We start from the raw sequence: 8,773 nt of genomic DNA, 5'->3' as shown, positions 1-8,773 counted from the left end.
TAACCCCTAATCCTAAACTACTTTTAAACTTATCTTGGTGAGCTGCTTATTTATCTGGGAGCCATAGAAAGCCTGTAGACGTTTTCATGATGGGCATCTCTGGGCTGTCTCAGCGGGGTAGAAATCTAAAGCTCTTACCACTATATACATTAGACTCTCAGAGACTAGCCTTTGTAGGCTTCTGCTCAAGCATGGTGGGTCCTTCAGGAAAGATGCTGCAGAGAAAGTAATTAATATACTGTGTCTCTTCAAAGACTCTCTGAGTTTAGACTTCCATTTCACTAGGCAGTAGGAATCTGGTTGTCTCTCCTGGTTCTGGGAAATACTTTTGGGACCTCCATCGTAGATCAGCGCTAACTGAGCTGCTGTGAGTTGGTGTGGTGCCAGGCATCTCATAGGAGCCTCAGAAGCATAAGGACAGTCTTTTCTCTCGGGGACTCTACACCGTGGTTGGGGAAATGGGACGTATGCCCGTATGTGGAACATAAAATAATTAAATAATAGGTAAAGCATGGTTGTAACAATAGTGCAAAGATAGAACTTACTTTTTAAAAGAATTGCACACTTTCATTCACGTGCGTGTGTGTGTGTGTGTGTGTGTGTGTGTGTGTGTACCACACCACACAGACCAGTTATATAGGTCAGAGGACAACTTGTGGAGACAATTGATTTTTTTCTATTTTTTCTTCTTCTACCATTTGGGTTTCAGGCTTAGCAGTAAGTGCCCCCACCAGCTGAGTCGCCTCTCCAGCCCTCAATTTTAAGTTTTTTTCTAATGAATTAATTTTTTATTATTTTTAAAGTATATTTTGATCATATTCTTTTCCCTCCCCTAAGTTTTCCCACATCCTCCCACAAACAACAAGAACAACAATAAAAAACGAAGTGCAAATGAAAACCAAAACAAACAAACTTAAAAAAAAAACCAAGAAGACAAAAATATCAAAGCAGAAAAGAAAAATGAAGTTTGCAGGTAAATGGATGGAGCTAGATCGCCCTGAGTAAAGTAGCCCAGACTCAAGAGGACAAATATTGCCTGTTTTCTCTTAGATGTGGATGTTAGCCCTGAAGAGCTAGGTACAGGGCGTGGGGCCGCCATAGAGGGAGGATAGGTAAACGTGGGAATACAGGAAGGGCCCTTTAAAAATATTCAGTGCACTGCTCAGCAAGGAGACATTTTTGTAGTCCAGTACATTCAGAAGTCTTTGTGTACAAGAAGAGATTTGAGAACCAGAACACATTCTAAGAGGAGTGTGAATGTTGAAGTATGCTAGGCACTTCAGGTGGCCCCGGAAGTGTGTTGAGTTGGTGTGAGGACTGGGTCCACACGGACAGAGATGACTTTAGTGCAGGACACAGGGATGCGGAGGGATGCAGACCTCAAATGTCCCACGTGGAATGGGAACTTTATTCCATAGCAGCAAGGAGTCCCTGATGTTGCAGGTTTCTTTTGTCAGACTTTCTTTGGGACTGCCAGCCCTTAAATAATGACACGGAGACTTATTATTAATTATGAAAGTGTGGCATTTAGCTTAGGCTTGTTCCCACCTAGCTGTTATAACTTAAATTAACCTCCCTCTGTTAATCTATTCTACCACATAACTTTTTACCTCTCCTCCATTCTGACTCCTCCTGTGTCTCTCTGGCATTTCCTACCCTGCCAGATTTTCACCCCTCAGTTCCTCTCTCTGCCTTGAAGTCCTGCCTAACCTCTCCTGCCTAACTATTGATCATTTCGCTCTTTATTAAATCAATCAGCAATACATCTTCACACAGTGTACAAATATCCTTCAACAGATGCTTGTATACAAATAGCACAACTTCCTACTGGGCTTGGCCGTCAGATATGCTCCAAATGGCAGACAGACTTTCCTAGAAGAAAAATCACGTGATCATGGTATTCTTTCGTTTTTCATCACTAGGTACCTTTCTGAGGAATTGAGCCTGCAATTCATACTATAGGGTTTGGGGTGTGTACGTCAGGAATAGACTCAATAACAGAGGATATTGATGCCGACTTTATAGCTACAACATATGTGTGCAAAAATGAGATGTGATTTAGACATAAACGGGCAGTATAGATGCTGCAGGGAACTCAGCCCCTGAGCATGGCTGTTGCTCTTTTGAAATCAGCACAGTGGCACTTACCTCCAGGAGACAGTCACAAAGTCGGACGGATTCTCCCAGAGAAAGAGAGAATGACTCATGATGTTCGCAGGTCACTTACTTTGCCCAAGAATATTTAAGGGGCTAACAGTTGTTGGTGGAAGGGGCCTCATTAGGCAGTGGAGTGGATGCCCAGGTCTTACAAATGCCTGTAAGGAGATCCAGTCAGCTCCTTGGCTCACCAAGGTAGACAGGGCTAGAATCATTTGCTTTGATCTGTTGTTGCCCCCTCTATCAGGGGAGACTAGAAATAGACACCCTGGGAAAAGTCATACAACCCACATGAAGCCGTGTGGTGGTATTTTGTTGTGTTTTAACAAATAAAGCGTGCCTGATAATCAGAGTTCAGAGCTAAACCACAAGAGGCCAGGCAGTGGTGGTACACACCCTTAATCCCAGGGATTGGGAAACAGAGGTAGGGGGATCACTGTTAGTTCATGGCCACCCTGGGCTACACGAGACTGAATCTGCCTAAAAGAGAAACAGAGCTCACACAAAGGTGATCCCAGCACTAGGAGGTGGAGACAGAAATGATATGGCTAGGCAGAGAGAGGAATATAAGGCGGGAGGAGATAGGAGCTCAGATGCAGTCTAAAGCAGCAGTCTGAGGATGCAGTCTGAGGACAGGATCACCTCTTTGATCTGAGCATTGGTAGAGGAAAGAACTCTAGCGTCTGGCTGCTCTGCTTCTCTAATTCTTCAGTTTTCATCCCAATAGCTGACTTCGAGGTTTTATTATTAAGACCAATTCAAATTTGTGCTACAGAGCTATGAACTTATGTATTTATATATGTATTATGTATTTATTTATGGTGGGAATTGGCTCACATAATTACGGAAGCCAGGAAGGTTTACCATCCTCAGCCTGAGACCCAGGAAAGCTGATGATGGTGCAGTGTGGGAGTTTGAATGAGATGGATGGAAGGTGCACATCCTCGAGTCCCCAGCCCAGGAAATCTGCTTCAGATCTCTGCAAGACAGGGCGTGGAAACTGTGTCTAAGGGAGAGTGAACTGCTACATCTTCATCTGTTTTGTTTTTGTTTTTGTCTGTGTCTTGGTGTCCTTCATAACGCTGGTTCATGTCACCGAAGGTGGTTTTCCTCTACTGGGCCCCTAGATGTCAGTGGCAGTCATCTCACAGAGACACAGAAGAGTGCTGTACTAGTTACGTGTGTATCTTAATCATCATGTGTGGCCTTGGGGGATCTAGCCCTTTTCTGAGAGTAGGCATCTTTGCTCCTAAATCACAGTTTTCTCTCTTGAACATCCGTGTTGAGGACCAGATCTGCCGAGGCTTTCCCCCAAGGCTCTGACATATGGAGAAGGAACACAGCTCCTGTATAAAGCCAGGAACATGCTTGGCAGGGACCATAGCTTGTGCATGACCTCCTGACCCCAGCTTTTATCTTCTTTATCTTCTGTCTCTTCTATTTTTCTCATCTCTTGGCATCTCCCACTTAGGAACCTGTCACTGAGGAATGACTGGCTGGTCCAGGCCAGTCTTTCTTTTACTTTGCTCAGTCTCTGGCTTTGCTTCTTGTCATCCGCAATTGATACCTTGTCTACACTAAGGCCTCAGCTCCTTCCACCTTCTGGAAGTGTTGTTGTTGCACAAGGAGGGGTCCCTTTATTTGTCCCAGCCGCCCAGCTAGCTTACACCCGAAATAATCACACAGACATCGTATTAATTAAATCACTGCCTAGCCCATTATCTCTAGCCTCTTATTGGCTAACTCCCACATCTTGATTTAACCCATTTCTAATAATCTGTGCTTGCCACGAGATCATGGCTTACCGGGAAAGATTTAACATGTCTGACCTGGCGTCTCCATGGTGGATCTCTCTCTGACTCTGCTTTTTTTCTTCCCAGAATTCAGTTCTGTCTTCCCTGCCTACCTAAGTTCTGCCCTATCAGGCCAAGCAGTTTCTTTATTAATTAACCAATGAAAGCAACACACAAACAGAAGGACCTCCTACACCGTGTCATGACACATTTTGGGTGTGTGTTCTGCATAGTTCCTATCACTATGTAAAATTAACCTATTTATATACTGCACTAGTGACTCAGTCCAAACTCTTAGATCTCCGTGGGGCCATCACCAGGAGGCAGCTGCCATCCTACCGCTGAGACAGTACCATGGGTGTTCGTGGTAACGGCAACAGAAAATAATTATATTTGAAGGGCGCTGAGAGGCCGGTTTCCTGGTGATCCATTAGCTGTGTGTGGCACAGAGTTTCTGGGTGGTAGGGAGTGATGGGCGGGTCTATGGCTCACTGGGATGAGTTCCTGGAAGGCTGGTGACTATAGCTTTGCATGTGTCGAAACAAAGTACTTGGAAGTTGCCACTTGCCAAGCTGTCAAAATGAAAATTAACAGTCAAGGAACTGGGGAATGGTGGTCAACTCAGTGAGGCGGCAGTGACAACGGAAGGAAAAGAGGGAGGAGGAAGTGGAAGAGGAAGAGTGGGGAGAAAAAAAGTGGAGAGACAGAAAGGGGAGGAGGAGGAGGGGGAGGAGGGGGAAGAGGAGACAGTGATACAGGTTCGCAAACCCTTTCAGACAACTCTGTATGCTCCCTTCCCAGAAGGCTCAGCTGCAGTCCCAGCTGTGAAAACCTGGTGGTGGGGGCGGGGAGAATCCCAGCTTTCAGGAGGCTGGTGGATGAAGGGCAACCTCATGGGAAAAGACTAGTACAAGGTTTGAGTTTATGGCAAATTACCACGCTTAGGGAAAGAAAGAAACAAAACAAAAAACTATGAGAAACGTCTTTAGGATCGTGTTCAAAGTGCGATGCACTCTATTTCTGAGAGGACTCTAGCTGTCCAAAGTGTGCAGGTTGCTCAACCTCATGGCGTGGAAGGCAGCTGGGAAGATGTGGCAATCCCAGGGCTTATGAAACTTGAACAAAGCAGAAGGAAGCTTCCCGCTACTTGGAAAGAGTGGCTGGTCTTGGTGTTTTTAAGAAGAAATGGGGTAAAGGTGTTTACAGAAATGGCTAAAAGCAGGAAGTTTAGCATTTAGCAGGAAGTTTAATATGTATTGACTTTTGTTTTTCTGTTTATTTGTCTCCCCCCTACTGCCCGCCCTGTGGAGAACTTAGGCAAAAGGGACTTTCATCGCTGAGACACATTGTATAGCTGGCCAACTAACTAGCCTTTCCCTTCTTGCTCTATGGTAATTGTGCGGAGATAAGAAGTGAGGAGAAACGGTAGCTCCTTGCGATCCCAGAGGAATGTGGTAGCTCAGTGTTAGGTTTGTAACTATATCCCAGAAAATGGAAAAGCACAAACAGAGGAAGGGTGAGCGGGTCTGATTAAGAAGTGAGCATTTATATTTTTTTTTTTTACTAGGTTTTACTTTTAACATAAACCATCTTGAAAAAAGTTTTACGATTTAGCATTTATGAATGACTAGATTTTAAGAGAATTGTAATATTTTTTTAGGGCATTTCAGTGCCATGAGTTATTTCTTATAGATTCAGATAATGACATTATAAATCTTTCTGGGGAGACAATTACTAAGGCAGAAATGGCCTGGTCCCCATTGGCTTTCGGGTTCAGTTCGCTGACATATTACAAGCAGGCTTACTGTGGTCATTAAAACCCGATCCGGGATTTATTGCCCCTCCTGAAACTCTCAGGACTTTGAGAAGTATTGAACAGAAAGGAATACGAAATGAAGTTACAAAGGAGAGTAGCCAGGCAATCATGAAAGAAGCAAAACTTATTCCTCCATCCAAGACCACCACAAGAATCATCAAAATTATCAGAAATGGGAGCTGGCAGGTTTTCACAGGGGCAGAGTTGCACTGGCTAAGTGTTGGTATCCCATGAGAAAGAGTTCCAGGTGAGAATCACAAGTTAAAGGGGAACTGGCATGAGGCTCCTCACAGGAGGTGCTTCTGAACACTTTCCTGGGGAATGGTCCACACTGGAGCCTGCTCTGTGTCCAGAAAAGGGAATGCATGATGCTTTGTGTGCACACAAACAAGAGCTTTGGGGGGGCACTCAGCATTGCCTGTTCTATTATTCACTTTGATTCCCTGGTCTTGATCCCTCTATTCCTCAAATTGTATCTGCCTTATTTTTTTTTCTAGTAAAAGATAGCCCAGCCATGTTCAAGTGTTGACTTAGCACAAAAGCACGGAGTGAGAAAAGGGACTGGTTGCTAACTCATCGCTTGGGAGGGTGGATGTGTCCTAGGCAGGTCAAGGGCAGTCCTTCCTGGAGGAGAGGGTATGTGGCTTTCACCCCTGACTAGGAGCATAAGGAGGCATCTAGCACCACACCCCACACTCCTTCTTTGTCACACTGTTTATTGAACATAGAAGAGCTCAGCCCCTCCGCTCACGAGAATACAAACAAGGTTCAAAAATGCTTTTAGCACCTTACACAAGGAACAAGATGAAAGTTCAGGGTTTGCTTCCTTCACTGTTTGAAGTTCCCTTAATGTAATAGCCTGGCAACTGGTTTGTCAAGTCTAAAAAGAAAGTTTTTTTTACTATAAACAAATCAAGCCTAGCAGAATCATCACACTGTTCTGCTTTCCTAAGGCACTTTGTTCTCCTTGCCTGCTCCTTAGCACACAGCTTTTAGAGTGAATGAGGCCATTTGCATGAATCCTATACATGTATGTCTCCAGGAGAACACTTCAGTATGGCCACCTTGTTTTTTTATAAAGGCCATCAGACATTCTGGCATGGCCCACAGAGAAGATGTGGTCTACCTAAAGGCTCTTTCGTCTACAGGATGTCCCTTGACATATTCTGAGTCTATGCTAAAGCTCCAAAGCAGCTATAGATAGCATATGAACAAATACCTATGGATGTGGACTAATAAAACTTTATTGACAGAAATGGGCTGTGGTCCATAGTTTACCAATGTTTTCTTTTTAAGAGAACTCAATGTTTGAAATTTTGGCGTGAATCTCTCTCTCTCTCTCTCTCTCTCTCTCTCTCACTCTCTCTCTCCTTCCTTTCTTCTTTCTGACTTTCAATTTTTTTATTATTACTTTTTAGTCTCTAGTAGAACTTGAAATTTATGAGAAATCTGACCTATAAGGGTGATGTGCCATTGAGGATAGCTGATGTAGCTTACCATGGATCCTGAGAAAACAAAGGCTAGTGTGTAGGAAGAGCTCAATGAATTCACTCTCACACCAACCAAATGCTTCTCTTTGTACGGCAGCTCTTTTTGCACTTGCTTGCTATTTTGAATAACTAAGAAAATCCATTCTTTTCTAAGGAGACTTTGAGAAATACTATCAAGTGAGTTAATTTAAAAAGTCAAGACCAAATTACCAAGTGATTGAAGATGTCCATCATTGTCTCAGGATAATTCGAATAATTGGTCCCCAGTGGGAGGTACTGTTTGGGGTAGTTAGGAAGTCTGGCCTTGCTGGGGTGAGTGTGTCCCTGGGGCAGGCTTTGAATATTGAAAGACTAACACTATTTCTATTTCTTACTCTCTCTGCTTGGTGCCTCAGCTCATGATGCCAGCCCTCAGCCTCCTACTTCTGCTACCATGCCTGCCACTTGCTGCCAAGCTTCTGCCACCACAGACTCTTTTCCCTTTGGAATCATCAGCCTCAAAAACCTCTTCCTTCTCTAAGATGCCTTGGTCATGGTGTTTTTTTTTTTTTTTCCAGCAGCTGAGAAGTAACTAACACATCAAGTGTGCTAGTATATACCTGCAATCCCTTAGGAGACTCTAAGTGTGTTGACTGAGATTTCTGTCCCACCTGGTTCTGCAGTCATTCAGCCCCAAAGAAACACACAGAGGTCTACATTAATTATAAACTGGTTGGCCTATTAGGGCTTCTTATAACTCTTATAACTTACATTAGCCCATAATTCTTGTCTGTGTTAGCCATGTGGCTTGGTACCTTTCATCAGCGAGGCATTCTCATCTTGCTTCTTCTGAGTCTGGGTGACAACTGCAGACTGTCTCTTTCCTCTTCCCAGAATTCTCCTGTTCTCGTTGTCCCACCTCTACTTCCTGCCTGGTTGCCCCGCCTGTATTTCCTGTCTAGCTACTGACCAATCAGCGTTCTATTAAAACACAAGTGACAGGGTACAGACCACTGTCCCACAGCATAACTGGGGCATGGCCGCAATGGGAGGATTGAGCATTTGAGGATAGCCTCGGCTATGTAGCAAAACTCTGTCTGAAAAAATATAAGACAAATCAAACAATTTATGAATCACTTGCTACTTTAAGTAATCTGAGTGGTTTTTGATGGCTTGGTTTCTGGGGAGTGAGTGTATCCCTGCATGAATGAGCATTCAGGACACAAAACAGTCAATGATGCTGGAGACTCAGGTCCATGGGAATGGCAAGGCCTTCTCCAGATCAGGCTCAGGAAATGACAAAACTTTCTTCTGGTTTGGGTACAGATGTCCAGAAGAGGTTGAGAGTTAGCTAAAGCCAGTATGTGGAGAAAGCACCAAAGGAGATCCCCGCATAGTGGGGCCCCCCCCCCCCCCGCACCTCAGATTGGGCACAAACTACATCTAAACACCTGTTTTCACAGAGAGATGCTTTATTAAGCAGAGAAGAAAAGTTAAAGAGGCTGCTTTCTGACTCAGGCAGGAAATAGCAGCATATG

This window comes from Arvicola amphibius, chromosome 5 (genome assembly GCF_903992535.2).
Source record: "Arvicola amphibius chromosome 5, mArvAmp1.2, whole genome shotgun sequence".
NCBI classification, from domain to species: domain Eukaryota; kingdom Metazoa; phylum Chordata; class Mammalia; order Rodentia; family Cricetidae; genus Arvicola; species Arvicola amphibius.
The sequence above is the reverse complement of the archived record's forward strand: the minus strand, read 5'-3'. Positions refer to the sequence as shown.